Genomic DNA, 21,995 nt, shown 5'->3' with positions numbered 1-21,995 from the left:
TCTTCTTTACTCAGTCTACTGATTCCCATGCTAATATCTTCCAGAAGCACCCTCACAGACAGACCTAGAACTAATGTGGTTTTTTTTTTTTAATATCAAGATATTCTTTATCTGTACCGACAGGAGAATTTTGTGAACAGTGGTCATATCTGTAACAAGGAAAGCAAAAACGCTGATGTTTCACACACTGCAGGGTTTAGAGACCCATGTTAGTGGATGAAAATGCAGAGAAATCCCCTACAACTTAAGTGCTAAACTGATTACTTAGAAATACTGTTTTACCAGCTATCTCAGCATTCTTTAGCTCAGTCAAGTTGACACCTGAAATTGCCATCTCACAGGGAAATCTTTTAATTTTTAAATGCAAATTCTCACACGGCTATAAGTTACCTAATTTAGTATATGTACACACCCATTTTCAAATAACCAGTGGAATTGCTCAGTGCTACCATCCTGAGCTGAGGATTCCTTCATGGTGAAAATTCATCTCTATAGGAACTATCTGCCTTTGATCACCTAGGCTCAAGCCTAATCAATTTCTTACTGAAACCTACCTCTAGCTTGTAAGGATTCTGAGTTTACTGTGGGCAGAATGGTTTACGATATGATTTTTACTTCACTGAAAAGAAGTGACTCAGGAGATACGGGAAAACTGCCCTGAGTGGATCAAGCTGACATTTCTTGTTTCCACATCATAGAATCCAGAAGCAAGAATGTTTATATGCTTTTCCCTTGTCTTAAAAGTCCATGAAAATATAAAAAACAAGCAGACACAATGACCAAAATAGGTATTAAGTAATTGGTTTTAATTAATGAATCCTATAGATATGCCCTTGAGTAGGAAGGCATGACCAGCTAGGGGCAGGTATGTGCCTTTAGAACAAAAGCTTTCCTGATGAAGGCTGGCACAGGTGTTTGTCCTCAATGGATATGACCATGACTTTTTAGAATTAGTGGCTACAAAGGCCTGAGGGGACTGATGTCAATCTTCATGTCCAATCCTGCCACTCTCCATTTTGAAAACCCCATTGTTAGAAAGGCACGGTAAGCAAGCAGTTCTTCAGGCAGACTCATGTCGTGGTTAGAGGAACAACTGCAGCAGGTGTAGGAGGTAAATCCTCTTAGCTCTATTGTGGAAGCTCATCTTTCTCCTGTTTCCAAATGGGGGCGGGATGCCCCGCCTCCGAGGTGAGCCAGCAGCGGGTGTCAGAGCAAGGGTGCTGAGGCAACAATATTGGTATAGCAAAAACACTGTTTATACATTACGGCTTTTGTACACTCAAGGTGAAACAAAATCAAAGCAGTTAACTAGCTCATGTTATGGCCCTCTAAGAAATACAGAAAAATTCCCATTCCAGCTATAGAATATATAGAATTCACAATATATGAACCCAAGAGGACTACCATTTAGGATTTAACACCCCATGCCTGACCTTCCATTCCTAGGTGAGTATGTGCTTTCTTATGTCTCATTTACGTTTCAGCATTGGCAAACTCTATTTTCATTTATAAAATGGACACTTTACTACAGGATGTTATAGCAGTCTTAAAGGTTCTATTCACCATTATTTGAAATAGATTTATTCCCCTTCAATGACTCCTGTCAGGAAAAAAACTAAAACTTTACTTCTCCTTCATGAGGCAGGGGCCACTTGGGGGTGGATGCAGCCAAGTTATTCCCTAATATATAAATTACACTTACTTAGTGCTGGGGAGGAAAGTGGCCCATGTGTATATACGGGTCTCACACTACCAGGGGCTCTTTCATGTGATTTCATTTATTTCTCATTAAACCCCATTAGATGGGTCATGTTATTAGTCCCATTTTAGTAACATTTAATAATGAAAAAACAAAAGCAGAGAGAAAATCATGTTCTCAACTAGTAAGTGTTGTACCTGGGGTTTAAGCCCTTCTGATATGAAAACCAATGTCCCTTTCATAATACCACACTGTTTTCCTCCGTTATAACACCTGTGTTTATTTGTTCTTCTCTCACCCCCCAGTACCCCACATCAAATATAAGGTAAGCTAGATGCTGGAGTCAGTGTTTCAAAAGGGCAGGGAGTGCTGAAGAAGCAAAGCCCCAAGATTAAAAAATAGTAATAAAGTATAGTTATTGAGAAACCTTGTAAAACAAGAAGAAGAAAGAGAGTTGGGGAGAGGAGGGATGACGAGGGAGGAAAAGAGGAAAACTTGAAATGCTGAGGGCTGTTTCCAATTTATTTTGAAATGAAGATCAATGAGAACCAATACCATTTCTTTTCAAATTTCTTGTACCTTCCCCACTGGTTGTATTTTTTGTTATCCTAGTCTTGTACCTACTTGAAGGCAGAAAAAAAAATCCTTTCAAAGATTAAAGAACTTTACTGTGGCTCTGCCGAGCTGAGGAACAATTGGAACTTGAATGAGGGGCGTAGTGTGCCTGACATCTGGGGGAGGCGCCTAAATGGAGCAGCAGGTAGTAGCAATGGAAAAGGGCAGGCTGAATCATCCCTGAGACTGCGATAAGAAGAAAAGACTTACTCTATTTCTCCTTCAATAATATAATGAGAGTTGACATTTCTTTGAGTATTTCTACGTTCCCAAAATTGTTTTAAGCATATGCTATCTGTTAATTTAATTCTCACAAAATCCTGTGCGATATGTACTATTATTACCCCCATTTTATAGAGGAAGAAATTGAGGCCCAGAGAAATAACTTGCCCACAGTTATATAAGCTGTCATTTTCCCCCCTTTTTTCTCTTCTCTCCTCCATGTTTTCAACCATTTCTTAAAGGAGAAATGTGAATTTACTTATTTCCCACTTACTCTTTAAGCCAATAAAATTTGGCTTCTATCCTCTCCACTCGCCCCCAACAATACACATAAATGGGCCTTTCAGAAGCATCACCTGTGACCTCTTAACTTCCAGCTCCAGTGACCTGTTTTTGTTCCTCATCCCATTTCACTTCTCTGAAGCATTTCATAATGCGGACACTCCCCTTCCCTTTGACTGCCCAGAAGCCACCTATGCCTGGCTTTGCTCCTGTTCTGCTGGCCACTTGCCTTCAATCCTTGTTTCAGCCACTTTTTACATTTCTGGACAGCTTCCAGCTTTGTCTTTCACCCTTTTCTCTTCCAGTTCTAACGAGTGGGTCTCAGGAAGACATCAGAATCATCTGGGAGATTTTTTAAACTATTCACACCCTCTGCCAAGATCCTGGGTGTTCTGATACATCCCACACCCTGCTGGGGAGTAGAAGCAGGAAGAAGTATGTTACCACTACCAGAATACCTAGTGAATTTAACCAAATAGACATTTGCAAAGAGAGAACTCATCTTTCCTTTTCTTTCCAAAAGGTTATACCTCTCTCACTCCCACCTCCAAAATAGATACTACCAAGAATCACATTTGCTTCCTTTCCCTCAATTTTAAAAATCTTTTAAATGGTATATATTGAAAATAATGAAAAGAGGGAAATGGAGGTGGAGAAGAGAAAAGAGAGAAATGGATGGCCCAGGCAGTGTGTGTTTCTGCAGAGCAACATTAGGGAAAAGATATAAAGGAAGCAGCAACCTTGGAATCCATGTCTGTTCATCATGGGGGAAATGGGCTAAGACTTGTAGCCAAGTCCGCTCAGTCGAGGATGTTCTGGTGTGGAGAGAGGCTTGGTTATGCCATCTGTTGAGGTGAAAATGTAGTGTTTGGGATTTCAGCCTTTGTGTGTACAAGAGATTCCCTCCTTTAATTCCCTCCATTTAAAAATAATAATAATATCACCTATGCGAGTAGTGGTATGTCAATAAGCAGAGTTCATTAAATAGTCTTAATGAATAGTTACGCTACTCTTTATTGGGCCAAGTACTTTGCTAAGAACTTTATAGGTATTATCTCACTTAATCTTTACAACAACTCCATGAAGAAGATACCATAATTTTATTTCTTTTGCAAATAAGTCAGGAATCTTGCCAGGCACTAATCTGAAAAGATACATGCACCCCAACGTTCATAGCAGCACTATTTACAATAGCCAAGACATGGAAGCAACTTAAATGTCCATCGACAGATGAATGGATAAATAAGATGTGGTATATATGTACCACGGAATACTACTCAGCCATAAAAAAGAATGAAATAATGCCATTTGCAGCAATATGGATGGACCTAGAGATTATCATACTAAGTGAAGCAAATCAGACAAAGACAAATATTATATGATATCACTTATATGTGGAATCTGAAATATGATACAAATGAATTTAGTTACAAAACAGAAACAGACTCACAGACATAGATAACAAACTTGTAATTACCAAAGGGGAATGGGGTGGGGAGAGATAAACCAGGAGTTTGGGATTAATAGATACAAACTACTATATATAAAATAGGTAAACAACAAGGTCTGACTATATAGCACAGGGAACTATATTTAATATCTTTAATAACCTATAATGGAAAAGAGTATGAAAATATATATAATATAACTGAATCACTTTGCTGTACACCAGAAACTAACACAACATTATAAATCAACAATAATTCAATTAAAAAAATAAAATAAAATAAAATAAAGAATCTTGCCAGGCAAGAGCAGAGCAAGGATTTTAACCAGTGTTGGTTCAGCCAATGCTCTTAAGCAACGTTATTTCACATCTAAATGTGATTACCCGATATCATTAGTCACTAGGGAAATACAAATGAAACCATAGTGAGACACTAGTACACACCCATCAGAATGGCTGAAATTAATACTGGCAACACCAAGTGGATAGGATATAGTGGAACTGTAACTCATACATTGTTGGTGAGAGTCTAAAAATGCTCTAAACACTTTAGAAGACGTTTGGCAGTTTCTAATAAATTTAAACATACACTTGCCCTTTGACTCGATGATCCCACTTCTATATGCATACCCAAGAAAAGTAAAAATATATGTCCACATAAAGATGGACACTATAAGGATGTATAATACATGGCAGCTCTATTGGCAATAGCCCCAAACTGGAAACAGCCCAGGTATGTGAAGAATGAAAAAACAAACTGTGGTATATTCTTTTAACAGAACACTACTCAACAATACAAAGAAATAAACTACTAATACACTCAGTGACACGAATGCACTCACAGATATTATGCTAGGAAAAAAAAAAGGCACAAAAGAGTACATGCTGTATGATTCCATTTGCATGATGTTCTAAAATTGATAAAACTAAATTATTGTTTTAAGAATATTTAATTAAGAATAGGGAGCTGTGGCTGTCTGAACAAGGTGAGAGGGGTTGACTGGAAGAGGTATGGGGGAACTTTCTAAGCTACAAAAATATTTTATATCTTGATAGGGGTGTGGGGTATATGGGTGTATCAATTGGTCAAAATTATATAGTTAAGATTAGCACATTTTAATACATGTAAACCTAACCTTAAAAAAACTATATAAAGAAATAATAATAAAGTTGGGGAAAATTGGAAGGAGGAAAAAGTATAGATGAAACAAGCATGGCAGAATGTTAATGCTATTGAAGCTTGATAATAATTACGTGGGTAAACGTTATACTATTCTATTTACTTTGAATGTGTTTGACATTTTGTATAATAAAAAACTCCTAAAAAATGATTTACAAATTCTTAATATCTGTTAGAACTAAAATACAAATGAGTGGTTGGTTTGAGGCCAGATTGCTGAACCTCAGGGCCCAGTGCAAAAAAAAAAGTCAACCTCATCATGTTTTTTCCCTTCCGGGAGACTTTGATGAGTTTTCCACTCCCTGCCCTAGGGAATTGTGTGAGTGCCTCAACATGGTTCACAAGATCCTTTATGCCAAACATACATACCCAAAGCACTGCATAGAGTTCTTAACGATATATTGTGTATTTACTACTTAGACCATCTCTATGAAGGTTATTATCCCATTTTATAGGCAAAAGAATTTATATCTGTGAAAGGACCCAACACTGGATGGATAATAAGTGGCAGGGTCTAGAGAAAATTCAAGTTTTGGACCCCATTGTTTTTCTTCACCATTCACCCTGCTTCTTCTGTGGTAGGAAGAATTCTAAGACAGCAGCAATATTTCAACCCCCTTCACATATACCCTGCTATAATACCCTCCCTTTGAGTGTGGGCAGGGCCATTGAATATTATAGTGTATCTGTAGTTACTAATACAGCTAAAGGGAGAATAGCCTGGGTGGGCCAGACCTAAACAGGTGAGTGCTTTAAGAGAAGGAAAGCGTCAGGAGGATGCTCTCTTGTTGACGTCAAAAATAAAGGATGTTGTGACAGAGCCTACGGAGCAGCCATGTGGCAAGGACCTGAAGGTGACCCCCAGGAGTTTAGAGCAATGTCCAGTGAACAGCTAGCAAAAAAAAGTTTCTGGATCACACAGCCTCAAAGAACTATATTCTGCCAACAACTCTGTGAGCTTGGAAAAAGCCCCTGAGCCTCAGAAGAGACCATAGACCCAGGCAACTCTGCAATTTTAGCCTGGTAAGACCCTGGGCAGAGGACTCAGTTAACCCACAGAAACCTTGAGATAATAAATATGTGTTGTTTTAAGTCACTAAGTTTGCGGTCATTTGTGATGCAGCAATAGAAAATAAATCCCCCTGCCTCTCTCCCTTCCTTCCCTGTTCCTCTCAATGCTTCAGTCACTCTGAACTTTCCTTAGTTTCCTAATTAAAACATTACTTCCATGACTGTGGTTTTGCAAGGAATGCTCACTTTGCCTGGAATGCCCTTTTCCTCTTTCTGCTTATTGAATATCACCCATCCTTTAGGACCCAGATCAACTCATCCTCTCCTGGAAGCCTTGACCGATTGTCCCAGGCAGATTTCTTTCCTTTCTGTTCTGTACTCCACTGCACCCTGTGATCTCTCCCCCTCCCCCTCCCCCTCCCTCTACCCCCCCCCCCCCCAGTATATGACTTAGTTGAGAGCAAGAACTTACATTATTCACATTCATGACGCTTACAACTAGGACAGTACTTAGAACATAGTAGCCGTTCAGTAAATTGTTGATGGGTTAATGCACCTATTGTTTTCCATTCAAATGCTTCTGAAGTTTATTCAGTTTAACAAATACTAATTTTCAGGGCCTCTTACAGCTGCCATAGACAATCAAAGATTAGTGGGTCTTGTTCCCTGTTTCAAAGAGGAGGAATAAGATGTGCACACAAACAGTAATTACAAGAGGCAGAACATGACCTGTGTCACATAAAGAACTGAATCTGGTCTGCGGGATTCTCATGGAGAACGAGATTAGGGTCCACAGGATGGAGGAGAGCACACATATGCCATCCAGCCTCATGTGTATTTTATGAAACAACATCTTTCCATTATTATAACGCAGGTTGGAACAAGAAAGGGAGAAAAGGCTGCTCTTATCTCTCAGGTAGCTGGATGGTGAGCACAGCTCTCCCAACCATCTGCTGCTCTTCCTGGGCAGCTTGGAGCATGACAGCTGTGAAAATGGTTAGAGGAAAAGGCAGGTCACAGAGGGAGGGAGGGGTGTTGGGTAATGTCAGCTTTCCCCTAAGACACTGTGGACAGCAGGGCCCTGAGAGAGACACGGAGCCACAAAAGACTTGCTTGATGCTGTGTGTGGTGCTACTCAAAGGAGTGGGCTCAGCTGCTACTGGTGTGAAACCCAAGGAAATGTCCCTGCAGCTTCTGACGTCAGCATCATATCATGTGGCCCACTTGCACTGTGAGTCAAACACCCACATCCTGTTGCCTTACAATCGCAATAATTTTCTCTTTAAATGACATACCGAAGAGGATATGTCTTTTTTCATTTTTTCCAATAGATGTCTGTTACTTTTCAGCACAAAGGAGATGCATATAAGTTCTGCAGAAGTCCACCAAATGTGGGCCAGGCTTATTTCCCCCAGAAAGCTCTGAAGCGTGTGCCACATGCCAAACGGTAACTCAACACACTTAATCATTTGGTATCACTTAAGCACTCTCTTCTTTCAAAAACTCTCATCTACTTACTTTGTACCATTCAAATAAACTTGCAGAGGATTACAAAGAACATCTGTAATATTAAAATCCACTTAAAATTTAAATCAACTAATCATTTTGATCCAGTTGTTTCTCTGAGCTTACAAAATGTTGTGGATATAAATTTACCATTACTGTTTAACTCGATTCCGTGTTTTTGAACTTTATCCACTTAATTGACCAGGCTCAAATAATCATCAGATTATTGGATCAATCTAAGTACTCATAGTGAGCTATTTTGAATTGAACTATTTTAGCTCTGGAGGGGAGGAGAGGATGGAAAAAGAGGTCAAGACTTATTGGAAATAAACCAAGACTGTAGAGAAACTTATGCTTTTTTTCCCCTAGTTTAGAATATGTCCTCTGTTCATACTTCTTTGAATCATTTCTGAGCTAAATTTGATAGTACCCTGGTTACCTGGGGTAAGGGTCGCAGAGAAGCACCTCCCTTGGCAGCCACCTCACTGTGGGACTTTCCAAGGCTTTTCCCAGTATCTAATGCACTCATTGTAGTGATGATGACACACGTCTTGGCAAAATGTCTCCGTGTTCAGAAGTAGAACAGCTCCAATGTTCTTGATTCTATTTTAGACTTGTATTAAAGTGATCTGCCCACCACAGCCTGACTCCTTTCAACCTCATCTAATTTTTTCAGACTTAGTTTGGTCAGCCATACTAATTTCATAGGATAAAGAGATAATATTGCCTTCTAGAGTTGGAGCTAAATATTAGAGACTATATTGTGTTAAGCCATAAATTTCCAAACATGGTCGTCTCATTTACATTGGTAGATGCTTATGAGGCTAGCATTGGTTTTCTCACAAAATGGCACATGAAACACAGCTTATAAAAATATACCCATGATGTGGAAGGTATCAAGGAGCCCTTATGAAATATTCGACATTTTGCTTCTGTTCATTATCTGGTTTTAACCTTTCTTAGCAGACGTTTGTAATGAACCATAGGCTGGCCAAACTAAATTCCAAAGCCTGAAAGATCATTTGTGATGGGAAACAGGACAAATAAAAGGGATATTATGCAAAGCAGATAATCCTTAACTTTCACAAGTTAATCTCTCAAAAAAAAATGTCATCATACTTTCATTTACTATATAGTAACACCCCTTTTGCAAGTAGGTACATCAACTGATAAAAAAAACACTTTTTAATTCTCTAATGGGGGGTACTTTTTCACTCACCAACAGCTTAGGTTTGGAAACGCTTATTTATGTCTGTATAGCTGAGTTTGTTTTATCACATCCTCTCCCTCTTATTTTATTAAATGAATGAAAGTGAATAAATAATAATATTATGAATTGTAAACTTTATAAACCCAATATGATTGAAATAGAGATAAAATCATTATAATAAAATAGCATCAGATAGTTATTGTACTAAATCAGGTCAACTGTTCATTCAACTGTTTAAGAAAAGTAAGTCACCAAAGGTTATTCTAACAGCAGAGATTTATTTAGGAATATCATAATATGTATTTTAATCTCTGAAAATAAACTAATATCTATTTAGTTTTCATACTTTAGATTGTTGTGCTTATTTTCAGATACATATAATGTACAAAATAGGGTATTATAGTTGTTCAAAAGATGGATTTAGAAATCAGACAGATCTGAATTGAAAACCAGCTCCTCTACTTACCCAATGCAAGTTATTAATTATCGTTGAGTCTTAGTTTCCTCATCTGAAAAGGATCACCAAATTTGTTTGTTAGAGTTTTTTTTGAAAGGGAAAAAGATAACATATTTTTGGATATAGAAGACCTATCATCATGGTACTTAGCATGTATATACATAGATCAGATATATATATATATATATATCTAGGATGGACCTAGAGTCTGTCATACAGAGTGAAGTAAGTCAGAAAGAGAAAAACAAATACCATATGCTAACACATATACATGGAATCTAAGGAAAAAAAAAAAAGGTCATGAAGAACCTAGGGGTAAGATGGGAATAAAGACACCTACTAGAGAATGGACTTGAGGACATGGGGAGGGGGAAGGGTAAGCTGTGACAAAGTGAGAGAGTGGCATGGACATATATACACTACCAAATGTAAAATAGATGGCTAGTGGGAAGCAGCTGCATAGCACAGGAAGATCAGCTAGGTGGTTTGTGACCACCTAGAGGGGTGGGATAGGGAGGGTGGGAGGGAGGGAGATGCAAGAGGGAAGAGATATGGGAACATACGTATATGTATAACTGATTCACTTTGTTATAAAGCAGAAAGTAACACACCATTGTAAAGCAATTATACTCCAATAAAGATGTTAAAAAAAAAAAAGAAAATAGAGAGAGAACAGTAAAAATCCTAATTCTAAAAAAAAAAAATCAGGCATTCAGGCTGCAGCACTCCAGGCACTAATTCCTCCCATCTTCAAGGTTAGGACTTGGAGAATCCACTGGCTCATTTTGCAGAAGATGACACTGAGGCAAAGCGAATGCAAAGTTCGCTAAAATACTAGACCTATGGAAGCTGCTGTCCTACCATCAATGTTTTCTTCTCTGAAGGGAGACAATAGCCAGGAGGGTAATAGGAAGGTTGTTCACCTGAGTGGAATATCAGACCCAGATAGGAAGAGTAAAAGTCCATTACAAAGACAGGTGGTGGGGCTGATGCAGAAAAGAATGTGAAAGATATGGATGGAAGGATACAGAACCTTAAAGAGGTGAAGACTTTATCTCTTGGTTTCCTTTTTCCCTGTGTTATTCTAGAAGGAATAGCTGAAAATTGGGAAGTTCCGTGTGAGCTTTGGAGTCAGGACTGAGCCCAAATCTCTGGTATACGTGAGTCGTGAAGCAAGACATAATCAACTTGGAGAATTTCCATTCCATGCTTAGGTTAATAAATGGGCCTTTTTTTTCTTTTCTGGATATACTGCTTTGAGCTCTTGTAATACTTAATTGCCACAATGAGAAATAACAAGAAAATTAATAAGGCGATGCTTTTAAGATTTCCCTGACAAGTTTGAAAAGCAGATCTAACTGTAGACATTTGTCAGTGATGAACTATTGAACCCTGGGGAGTGACTGGTTGATGCTTACGAACAGCAGCTATAGTCACCTGACAGCTGATGACTTCCAAGGAAGTCATCTGGTGATGGTAAGTATTAGCCTTCGGCCCAAAAAATCTATTTTATATTTTGACCAATGCATTTGGGAAATTTCTGTATTTTACATGTAGGTCAATAAAATATAACTCTCAAAAATTTAAAGAAACAATTATCAGTTTTATTTTAAAACTTGAGAGGATGGGAATTTGACTAACATAACTACAGAGAAAAAAATAGAAGGAAAAAATCTAATCACTTATAATGTTTAAAGTCCACTTTTTCAATTTTGTTCCAAATATCACAATCCAGGGAAGGGTAAATCATTTGTTTTGGGTTATTTATTCATTCGATCTTTAAAATAATTTTGAAGTGCTTTCTTTCTCGGTACTATCCTGAGGCATAAGCACAAAATCAAAAGAAAATATTAATTAAATTGCATAATAGTCGATACTGTTACAATTTTACAGCTTAAAATAGTACATGAAAATAGCTTTTTAAAATTCAACCATATTAAAAGTTCCTGTCTTACGGAGAATTCTAATTTTTAAAAGGTACTTTGCATTGGGCCCTAATGACCAGAAACTGTGTTTAAGTCAAACTGACCCAGGGCTGTAATCTTACTTCTTTTGACAGAGAAAAATAAGAGCATGGTAATCACTGGAACTATTTCATCCATAGCAGCCGAGCTGTATTTATTTCCATCCTAATGGAGAATCATTCTGTGAACAGGATTGTTTGTTTCTTTGCAGGCCTGACTCCCTGGGGAAGGAGTTCCACTTAATCACATCTGTATCTCTCTCAAAAAGACAGAAGTCCTATACAATGTAAAGGCTTAATACTAATGAGAGTAACTATCATTTATTAAGTACCTACTATGGGCCTGTAATCGTATTTTCTGCTTTGATCCTCATAACAACATTTTAGGAGGGCATGATTATCCTCAATGTACAGATGGAGAAACTGAGGCCTCACAAACTTACATGCCTTGCTTAACAGTGTTTCTATCCCATAACTCTTATAGTGATCATGCCTACAGTCATTATTACTAAAAAAATGAAATGACTTGATCCTGGAATTGTGTTGTAGCATGGAAGCTAGAAGCTCATTATTTCACACAATGGACTATCTCATTCACTGAAACGTTAACACCCATCTGTGATTTTGCATAAGGTGCAAAAGAGCTCTGGTAAACCAAGCAGGAGTCCTGACAGCTTTTCAAATATATACTTGGATAAGTTTCCTAGGAGTAGTAAACCACAGAACAGTGCTTTGAAAAGTCCATCCATGATGTGAATAAATGTTTGTCCTCAGATTGGAACCTCTGCATTCATAAGCAGTCATTCTTCACTGGGTCTTAAAGGGAAATCTCTTAATCGAACGGGTTTTTCAATCAGAACAGAATGACAGGCCAGTCAGTACAGTGCTAGCGATATACTTCCCGCAGAAAGCTAGAGTGTAGGTTACTGTTGAATAATGGAATCTGGAATCTCAAACTGCCGTGCCTTTCCCTGCAGGTCTGTAAAGGGATGGTATATTTCCCCCCTTTAAGAAAACTTAAAAAAAAAAAATTACCTAATTTGAGCATAAGAATGGGAGTCAAATGATTCCCAATGAACCACATGACATTTTAAAATAATGTCCTTGCCCAGTTTGACATGAAATATATGACGTGTCCCACGTGCTTCTTCCCTAATGAAAAGTGCAACACTACCCACCACTACCTAGGTCCCTGCCTTTCTTCCTTTTCTTTCCCAGCTTTTGTCTCTTTTGTGTCAAACCTCTCACTGTGCAGTGTTAATCTCTCTAAAGTCATTGGGTGCTTATTGTTGTTTTTCGCCATTTAAATAAAGCATTACATAGGGAAAACATGTTTTAAAAAAACTAAGATCATTGATATTCAAGTACACACACACAAAGCAAATGAAAGAGTTTAATCAAACCATGCTGTTTTCTGCGAAGTGTTAGATTGGCTGACAAGAGACTATTTTACAATTTTACCTAATGCTTTTTATAGAAGATTTTTAAAAACCCCATTCTTATCTAATTCTAAAGAATGAGCAATTCGACTTTTTTTGGAAAAACATAAACACACAAATCTGTTCAAAAGGAATAAAAAATAGTAACATTTAAACCTTGCTTCCAGAATATATATATATATATATATTTTAACATTTTGTTTTAAAATTTATTTTATTTATTTATTTTTGGCTGTGTTGTGTCTTCGTTGCTGCTCGCGGGCTGTCTCTAGTTGTGGCGAGCGAGGGCTACTCTTCGTTACAGTGCGCTGGCTTCTCATTGTGGTGGCTTCTCTTGTTGTGCAGCATGGGCTCTAGGCATGCAGGCTTCAGTAGTTGTGGCGCACGGGCTTAGTTGCTCCGCGGCATATGGGATCTTCCCAGACCAGGATTCGAACCCGTGTCCCCTGCATTGGCAGGCGGATTCTTAACCATTGTGCCACTAGGGAAGCCCCAGAATATATTTTTTTAAACATTTTAAGAATATTCTATTTAATGTCTTATATTTGAATGTATGTTTTTTAATAGCTCAGTTTCTGAAAAGGAAATATAATATTTAAATCTTCGTCAATAGTTGAGAAATTATTCAGAAATACGATGAAGTATACCCATTCCCAATAAATCCTTTCATAGAGTTTAGCAATGTATTTGAAAAGAAAGGTACCTTTAATTGTCTGATAGGGCCTCTGTGAATTCTGAGATTCCCATGCTTTTTCACCTAAATCAAAGTGAAATTTACCCTGGCACAGCACAGACCTCAGGCACCACTCTACTGTTCCATGGAACAGATGTTTTGGAATTCACATAATGATAGACAGACTTCTTCTATGAAAGGTTTCTAGAATGAGGGCTTCGGTGAAACTGGTCATGCCTGTATTAAGACCTTTCACTCAGCAGGACAATATTTGCATTTTTGCACTTATCTGGCAATCTCATCTTTTTTTAAAGAAAATTTATTTATTTATTTATTTTATTTTTCACTGCGTTGGGTCTTCATTCCTGCACACAGGCTTTCTCTAGTTGCAGTGAGCAGAGGCTACTCTTCGTTGCGGTGCATGGGCTTCTCATTGCAGTGGCTTCTCTTGTTGCAGAGCACCGGCTCTAGGTGCATGGGCTTCAGTAGTTGTGGCATGCAAGCTCAGTAGCTGTGGCTCGCAGGCTCTAGAGCGCAGGCTCAGTAGTTGTGGTGCACAGGCTTAGTTGCTCCACAGTATGTGGGATCTTTCCCGACCAGGGCTCGAACCCATGTCCGCTGCCTTGACAGGCCGATTCTTAACCATTGTACTACCAGGGAAGCCCTGGCAATCTCATCTTGATTTAAAAAAAAAAAGTCAAGTTTCTTTTAACTTAATTGCATATTCCATTTTTTTCAAATTACATTCCTAACATTTAGAATGTTGAGTCATCAAGACTGAACGTAAGATTTAACATTTTTCTGAGCTATCATCTCAGATAATAGTTAAACGAAGAAATACATCAATCAAAATCCATCATAAAACAAAGACCTTTGAATAACTGGCACCCCAGCCTCTAAACAAGCAAGAGACACAAATGGGTGACCTCTCCTAGGCTAAACTCTAGATGACCCCAGGAGTGCACTCCTGGCATAAAAGGGTACATGTCTCTTGTGTAAAGAAGGTAAGAAGATTCAGCCTCTCAGAGGTTAAGACTGATGCCCACTCATGCCCTCACCAACCATGCGACCTGTGAGCCAATCCCTCCCAGGTATCTTGGCCTGGATTGTTGATGAGATTGTTGAGAGTTTGACTATTTTTTTGTAATCATCTGATACTGCTAATGTTTACTTAGCCCAACCCATCCAGTCCCTGGGTGTGGGGTATTTTCAGAGGCAAGCTGACTCATTCAAGCACTAAAGTACCATTTAGGACATTGCGGCTGTAATCTAGTAAATGCCACCTGGGTCTCTGCTTAGCCAAGCAACATCCCCAGTTCCCATCTTTGATTTTACTAAACCAGAGGAGGGTCAACACATGGCCTTTACAATAAAAAAGTCTGTACTCAGTCTTGTTTGAGAGTTGGAATTCAACATTTTCCAAAGGTTTCTATTATCTAACTTTAATTCCTATTACCCAGTGGACACAATACATTATTCCCTGATTTTACACAATTCCAAGGAGCAAATTTATAGCACTGTGCTCCTGGAACTAAGTATATACAGAAGGAACTAGATTTGCCAAAGGAAATTTGCTACTTTTAACTTTTCTCTAGTCATACAATAGCTAATCATTAAAATCTGCTTGTGTGGTACTGGTATCCTTACATTTTGCCTTTATCAGTTTAGAGAATGGGCAGTAGATTTGCTTACTGGCTTCTAGAGTTTTCTCCAACAAATTTTTACAAATGTGCATATTTTCATAATACCTGAGATGCAGAAAATCAACTGCAAACGAAACATAACATTCAATTTTATGCTCTCAGAGTCTTACGTGCATGTTCTAACTTAGATCAACTACACACACCCTAAAGAGTAAAACATGCCTTCGTGATTCATGTAACACAAAGGTGACTTCATCTGTTTTAACCCATATTGGAATATTCATCCGTGATGTTATATTCAGAGAATTTACAGTGAAATGCTTTCAATTATAAGTATTTATGGTACATGTTATAGAATGGCATAAACTAAAAATATGTTTATAGATAAACTCATAAAATACCTAGACTCCAGGCTTGGCTAGAATGTTAAAGTATGAAATATACAATTAAAGTATGAAATATACAATCTCAAAATGGCAGAAATCAAATTGCCAAGGTATTCTCTGATTCATTGTATAGAATGAAACAGCACTTTCATTATTAAATGCTTACAAACATAATAAGCCATATATTAATTGTTTCATATGCATTAAAGTATATAAACCAAAATAGATTGCTCTGAAAACTGTTACATTTATTTGTCAGTCAAAAGTGTATTTAGATTTCAGCCTAGAAATTTGAAAATATTAATCAAATGTAGTATTTATGACTGGGAAATTTAAATTTTTAAAAAACTTCAATAGGTGACTATATTAATTTTTTTTTTCTTTTTGTAAAAAAGTATTTTGGGGTTGAATAAAAGAAACTGAAAATTCACTTAGACATTCTCCAAGTATGGAAAATAAGGAAGGTGCATATCCCCCTACCATTTGGAATAATTTGCTGTCATTTGGGGATGACTTGACAGACCCATTGATACAGCAACAGAAAAAATAAAATGCAAAGCAATAGTTAAGTATCTGAAATTATTACTGTCCCCATAAGTGAGAACAATAAAACTTAGGTGGGTAAGGCATTTTGACTAAACGTGGTGATTTCCTCCATCTTCTTCAATCTTTAACTTTTCCAGATCACAGATGCCACTTGCCCTGGAGGCTTTGGCCAGAGGACAGGAGATTACCAAAGATAGTGGGTGAGTCATGAGAATTGTATTAAAGAGCTTATCATGCTTTTTCTGAAATATCCTTTTACTATGAAAACAGAGGAGGGAAATCTTTAAATTGAACAGCCTTAGTCAGAAAAGAAAGGCATACATGTTTAGGTTTCATTTTCAAAACAAGATTGCTTTGTGTAACTATAGAATCCAGTAACACACACACAAATATTTCTGTGGGGTAATATGAAAGCAAACCCTACCATGCTTAGTAGCACAGTTTCCTCCTTTTTCAGAATCACTTTATAGTAAAACGTGAAGACAGGTAGTTCCTTCTTCCTGTTGCTGATGCCCACTCTGAATTACTTCGGAAGGATTCAGGAAGGATGATAACATTAATTCAAATTTCAACAACTATCCCCTATTTTACAAAATGATTGCTTCTGTTTTATATAATTTTATCTCAGAAACCCCATGGCATAGTTTGGGTAGGTGCTGTTATCATTCCTAAGGTACAGATGAGGAACCAGAAGTTTGAAGGGGTTAAGTGACTTCCCCAAGGTCACGTGCTACACCTGTCACTCAGAACTCTGTTCCTGGATCCATCCTCTTCTAAGCCTCCAACAAACTTCCACATAAAGGATAATTCCCTCTCCTCATATACACAACACAACTTTTGAAAGTTTGTGAAAAATATTTGGAACATATGTATTATACTTGAAAATCCCTTTTTTTTTCCAGCAACTAAGTCATTTTCCTCTCTCAAAAAGCTCATCAAGCTTTTAAGGTACCCCAAGAATTGTTCTCAAGTGGGAAACTTATGGAGAGCTATTTTAACAAAACAAAATTAAGCTTCTGTCTTCTGCCTGTTATCATTCAAACACCTAAGAATGAGTGATATAAACCCCTATATTGAAATAATGAGAGCAGATGCTGTAAATCTGCTTTGTGCTATACAGTATCCACTAACCATATGTGGCTATTAAATTTTAAATTAATTTTAATAAGTTAAATGACATAAAAATAGCAGTTCCTCCATCACACTAACCATGTATCAAGGATTTTATAGCCACAAGGGGCTAGTGACTATTGTATTGGACACCACAAATATAGAACATTTCCATCATTGCAAAAAGTTCTATTGGCCAGTGTTGGTCTAAATTCTAGCTGTTATCAGTGTCAGCCTCCTTCCTTCTCAAGCAACTCAAACTCAATGATGCTGTCCTCTGGACTGAATGGCATTGTGTGTGTGTGTGTGTGTGTGTGTGTGTGTGTGTGTGTGTGTGTGTGTGTGTGTGTGTGTGTGTGTGTGTGTGTGTGTGTAAAATGAACCATGATTCTATTCTCCCAAACAATGCTAGGAAAAACAGCAAGCCACAGATAAACATGGGCTATTTATGTGGCTTCTCTTGATGTAGGAAGAAACCAAAATCTTTCTGTTAATATCAGTCAACCCTTAAGACCATTTCAGTGATACACTGTTATAGTATCACTGTATATGTGTGTGTATGTGTATATATATGTACACCCACACGCATTTTTACATTAACAGCTCGTATGATAGAACACACTGATGCCGAACAGAGAATCTCAAGCTTCTGAGGTTTTTGTGGATAAGGAGATCAAATGAGAGGGCTTAGCCTTTGGAGGTGGGTTGTTTGGGGCAGGCACCAGGGGGAAAGAACCTTCCTGTGAGAGAGGCTCATGCAAAAAAGCCAGCATGGTACAAGGAGCATCCAGGGAACGTGCTCCATCAGCTCCACCTGAGGATTCTCTCTAAGGAGCCAGGTAGCTGACTTGGCTGGAAGAGTGAAAATAGGGAGAAAGATGAAAAACTCTGTAGAAAGGACTGAATATTGTTCTTACTGAACTGTCTGTCACAGATGGCCAGGCATTCCTGAACTTTTAAAGTAGGTTAATCTGAAGAGGCAGTGGTTTGGGGAACAGGAATGCATTCAGGCCAGAATCCTCCATCTGCCACCTTCTATCTCTCTAGCTTTGGCCACATTTAACCTCTATGAGCCTTAGTTTCAAATCTTATTTGTTCTACTGAAGGCTAACCTCGTAAAAAGCATAGTATAACAAAAGGAGAGGAATACAAAGAACTCACACAAATAGATAATTATCCTATAATTCCATGAATCTGATGACAGACATAGGCACAGTCTTGAAAGACTTTGTGGTGGAGGAAGTGGTATCTGGGCTAAATCATTAAGGATGAACAACAGTTTAGGAAGGAATAGGTAGTTCATGGAGAAAAGAGCATGAATAAAGAATGGAGAAAAATATATGGCTATGAAAAAATTTATATATAAAAAGAAATCCTTCCCCACTTTGAAAAAAGAGAGAGATTTATAAAATAGAAAAACACTCCATGCCTGAACAGGTAAAGAGTTAAAGAAAGTAGAGAAAAAAATATTGTTTAAAAAGGAAAGAAAACAAAAAGAAGTGAATGGAGATCCCAAATAAATTCCTTTCCCACCAAGAAAAGCCTTTTCTTTCTTTACATTCTGCTTCTGCCTTTGTGGTTTATTTGCAACTGCACAAGACCATTCAGCAGCTGTGTTCATAGAAACTCCTTCTCATTTCTGGGACAGGTTGCACCAGTGAATCTCTGATACAGACAAACTAGGCAGGCAATTCTTTCAGATCCCAGTAGCAGCAACCCCTCCCCACCTGCGCGCGCACGCGTGCACACACACACACAGACACACACGCACTCACACACACACACACACACACACACACACACACGGGGCTTCTCACTGCCCTGCCTGTGTGATCCCCTTCCCCCGGCACTGGGAATCCCTCTCAAAATTAAGGCTGAGCAATGTTTGACCCCTCTCTGGTATGGCCAGTGCACATTTTCGAGAGAGAACCTTCTCTTGGATTCCCTTAGATGTCAATGCTAATCAAAACCTACAGACTTACTATCACCTCCTTCTGAATCTAGATGTCTCATGAGGCTTCAGTTTTTGGTGTCTAGACATGTATTATTTGGAACCACAGGGTCCCTGGGCAATGTTCAGAGAACAGCAACTCACTATCTGACCCCTAGAGAGAGACTCCTAGGAGTCACTGGCCCATTCCCCTGAGGAAATGTTTTTTCTAGAAGCAGGGAATGAGACACTCTCATGAAGAGTTGTCCCACCTGGGGATCTCCATTTAATTTTTTATTAACAACAACCAAAAAAACCCCTGAAAAACACTAACTCATTTCTGACACAATTTGCTATTTATTATCTGTGACACTTAAACAACAAGCTTTAAATTAAGGCTCCCTGAGAATGTTAGATTAAAAGAAAGATATTCATATTCCGCCTGGGATTGTTAGTGACTAGGGAGTGGTGGAGAGAGAAGGTCTATATCCATCATCACAGCTCTCTTTACTCTCTCCTCTGCCACTTCTGCCATCCAGAAGCAGGAGGGACAGATCAGCATCATCACATTCACATTTTGGGAGGGCACTTGGGTCAATGTCAAATGTCAGTAAACTTTGGTCTACAAGCCAAATCCAGTCCGTCATATGCTTTTATAAATACAGTCATCCCATGGTATCCACTGGGGATTGGTTTCAGGACCACCTGAGGATACCAAAATCTGTGGATGCTTAAGTGCCTTATACAAAATGTCAGAGTACAGGCATACCTCATTTTATTGTGCACCTCTTACTGAACTTTGAAAATACTGCATTTTCTACAAATTGAAGGCTTGTGGCAACCCTGTATTGAGCAAGTCTATCCGCACCATTCTTCCCACAGCGCTGTTCATTGCAGGTCTCTCCATCACATTTTGATAATTCTCACAATATTACACTTCTATTTTCATATCTTCCCAAATACGTTAAGTCATCTCTACTTATAATACCTAATACAATGGAATTTCTAGGTAAATAGTTACAAATACAATGTAAATACTATGTAAATAGTTGCTGGCGTGTGGCAAATTGAAGGTTTGCTTTTTTGGAACTTTCTGGAATTTTTAAAAAATATTTTTAATACTCACTTGAATCCACAGATGCAGAACCTGCAGATATAGAGGGATGACTGTAAAGTTTAATTGCAGCACAGCCATACTCATTTGTTTACATGTCACCTACAGCAGCTATCATGCTGGTAAAGTTGAACAATTGCAACAGAGAGCATATATGACCCACAAAGTCTAAGACATTTACTATCTGGCCCTTTACAAAAAATGTTTGACTTGATCTAAGGTAAAGCAGAGACATACATGAGGAACAGTCTGTTCAATATTTACCACATTTTGGTTCATTTGACAAATATTTGTGAAGAACTTCCTAGGTGGGAGGCTCTGAGGATACAACAGGGAACAGAACCCGCAGAGTCGTTTGCTTCACAAAGTTCACAGTTTTCTCAGGCTTTATTGCAATGGTCCCTGTTCAACTTTTTTTTTCTTCTTCTATGTTTGTTAAATACAAGCTAGTATTACAATACAGTAATAGGCATGGAATAGGGTATCAACTAGAGTTACTAAATACAGGATGCCCAGTTCAATTCAGCAAACATGTACTAAATTAAAATAGCTACTATGAACAAAGCCAAATGCTGTAATATTATCCTTCCTCTGAATGGGACATCAAGAGAGGGCCAAAGAGAAGTGTTCTGTACATGTAGGGTGTTTTTATCCCATTATCAAGGAGACAGAGGTTAGTGATGGATAGAGGTGACTGATGGACTTTAACCATGAGGACAAAGCCATCTCTGTGTAGATGTATGTGTCAAGCTATTTTAAAATGATGCTAACAAATATTCCATTAAAAAAAGTAGTAGTAACAAGGGGAGATATTTAAAAAAAAAAAAAAAGAGAAGAGGAAGAGAAAGCTCTTTCCTCCTTTCTGGTAGAAGGGAGAAAAGAGAAACCTATACGTAGTGCACAGAGGAAAAACCCAAGTTGAATAATTCATGGGTGTTGAGAAATGTGAGGAGTGCTCATGTGTACAAGTCTCATTCTGAAAACATCTGGTTTAACAAATCTGGGATCTTAGTGTTGTGATAACAAGAAAAAAGAATGGAGGGGAGAAAATGTGGTGGTGGCTGAACTTGTCACATATATATAAAATCTAAACCCAGAGTGTTCACGTGGGCAGAATGGAAACCCTTCTAGCAGCATGGCAGTGAGTCCTGCACAGTCAGTTCCTAGAGATAGAGAGCATGCAAAAGGTCACGTGGTATTTGCCATCTAAAATAGATGAAAGCATTAATCCATTTCATCAAACTAGTATTTGTGTTTACAGGCATCGGTAGATATTTAACTCACACACAGAGGTAATATATAAAACCAAACATAGAGACAGAGTCTGTTGTGAGCATTTAAAAAATCAAACCTGGACTACATTAGCTAAATCTTAAGCAATCCCTAAATTTAAAACATAAGTAAGAAGTGGCTTGTTTTCAGGTCATCCCTGAAGGATTTTCATCAGGCCTTCAGTTTGTCACAGTAGCAGACTGCAGATTTTTCCTCCCAAGCATTTCCCAAGAAGGATTTTCTGATTTGTCACACATGTTCCCATTCATTGGTCCAGTGCCCTGGCAGAA

The 21,995-nt window shown here is 38.1% G+C and overlaps 1 long non-coding RNA gene across 2 annotated transcripts in view; it reads right to left on the bottom strand.

Moving 5' to 3' along the window:
- LOC307193797 overlaps positions 1 to 21,995 on the bottom strand; it is a 122,620-nt gene that overhangs the window by 7,061 nt on the left and 93,564 nt on the right. Inside the window, exon 4 of one of the 2 annotated variants that reach the window (XR_013830416.1) lies at positions 2,646 to 3,230. The exons of the other annotated variant lie outside the window; for it this stretch is intronic. This is a non-coding gene — a long non-coding RNA (uncharacterized lncRNA). Of the gene's footprint in view, positions 1 to 2,645; positions 3,231 to 21,995 lie in introns of those variants that run through there. 2 annotated transcript variants of the gene reach the window in all.

Source organism: Stenella coeruleoalba (genome assembly GCF_951394435.1).
Source record: "Stenella coeruleoalba genome assembly, chromosome: 11".
NCBI lineage: Eukaryota > Metazoa > Chordata > Mammalia > Artiodactyla > Delphinidae > Stenella > Stenella coeruleoalba.
This window is presented reverse-complemented; position numbering and strand designations above follow the sequence as displayed.